Source organism: Arachis stenosperma, chromosome 2, assembly GCF_014773155.1.
Source record: "Arachis stenosperma cultivar V10309 chromosome 2, arast.V10309.gnm1.PFL2, whole genome shotgun sequence".
Lineage (NCBI taxonomy): Eukaryota > Viridiplantae > Streptophyta > Magnoliopsida > Fabales > Fabaceae > Arachis > Arachis stenosperma.
In genome coordinates this window covers 87,269,934-87,271,479 of record NC_080378.1, presented here as the reverse complement: position 1 = coordinate 87,271,479, position 1,546 = coordinate 87,269,934, and the positions used below count along the sequence as shown (strand labels likewise).

The window sequence follows — 1,546 nt, the reverse complement described above, 5'->3', positions numbered from 1 at the left end:
TGTTGATCCTTCCATGAGAAATTTGGATGATTTCTCCATGATGAATTATAGGTATTTCCATAAGGTTCACCCATGTAATTTACCTCTGTTATTGCAGGGTTCTCGGGATCATAAGCTTTTTCAGAAGCTGCCTCTTTAGTACTGTTGGATGCATTTTGCCATCCATTCAGACTTTGAGAGATCATGTTGACTTGCTGAGTCAACACTTTGTTCTGAGCCAATATGGCATTCAGAGCATCAATTTCAAAAACTCCCTTCCTCTGAGGCGTCCCATTATTCACGGAATTCCTCTCAGAAGTGTACATGAATTGGTTATTTGCAACCATGTCAATGAGTTCTTGAGCTTCTGCAGGTGTTTTCTTTAGGTGAATGGATCCACCTGCAGAATGGTCCAATGACATTTTTGAAAACTCAGATAGACCATAATAGAATATATCTAATATGGTCCATTCTGAAAACATGTCAGATGGACACCTTTTGGTCAACTGCTTGTATCTTTCCCAAGCTTCATAGAGGGATTCACCATCTTTTTGTTTGAAGGTCTGAACATCCACTCTAAGCTTGCTCAGCTTTTGAGGAGGAAAGAATTTATCCAAGAAGGCTGTGACCAGCTTATCCCAGGAATCCAGGCTATCCTTAGGATGTGAATCCAACCATATTCTAGCTCTGTCTCTTACAGCAAAAGGGAAAAGCATGAGTCTGTAGACTTCAGGATCAACTCCATTCGTCTTTACAGTCTCACAAATATGCAAGAACTCAGTTAAAAACTGGTAAGGGTCTTCAGATGGAAGTCCATAAAACTTGCAGTTCTGTTGCATTAAAGCAACTAGTTGAGGCTTAAACTCAAAATTGTTGGCTCCAATGGCAGGAATGGAGATGCTTCTTCCATCAAATTTGGACGTTGGTTTTGTGAAGTCACCAAGTATTCTCCTTGCATTATTGTTGTTGGGTTCGGCTGCCATCTCCTTCTCTTGTTCTAATATTTCTAAAAGGTTACCTTTAGATTGTTGTAATTTAGCTTCTCTTAGTTTTTTTTTTTCTTCAGAGTCCTTTCAGGTTCAGGATCAATTTCAACAAGAGTGCCTTTTTTCTTGTTCCTGCTCATATGAAAGAGAAGAAAACAAGAAAAGAAGAGGAATCCTCTATGTCACAGTATAGAGATTCTTTTATGTTAGTAGAAGAAGAAAGGGGAGAAGAGTGAAGAAGAGAGGGAGAATTTCGAAAATAATTTTGAAAAAGGGATTAGTATTTTCGAAAATTAAATATAAGATATAATTAAAATTAAAATTTAAAACAAAAAAGAATTTTTGAAAAAGAGAGAGGTATTTTCAAAAATTGAAGAGGGAAAAGTGGTTAGGGGTTTTGAAAAAGATAAGAAATAAACAAAAAGTCAAATAGTTAGTTGAAAAAGATATTAAAATCAAATTTGAAAAGATAAGATGATAAGAAGATAGATAAGATATTTTGAAATCAAAATTTTGAAAAAGATAAAAATTTTTGAAAAAGATATGATAAAAGATAAAAAGATTTAATTTTTTTAAATTTA

At 34.6% G+C, this 1,546-nt stretch overlaps 1 non-coding gene across 1 annotated transcript; it reads left to right on the top strand.

Annotated features, from left to right (window-relative positions):
* The first annotated feature begins 459 nt into the window (after positions 1 to 459).
* Positions 460 to 563, top strand: LOC130963942 (small nucleolar RNA R71). Its single transcript, XR_009080057.1, has one exon. It is a non-coding gene; the product is annotated as a small nucleolar RNA R71 (small nucleolar RNA).
* The last annotated feature ends 983 nt before the right edge of the window (positions 564 to 1,546 follow it).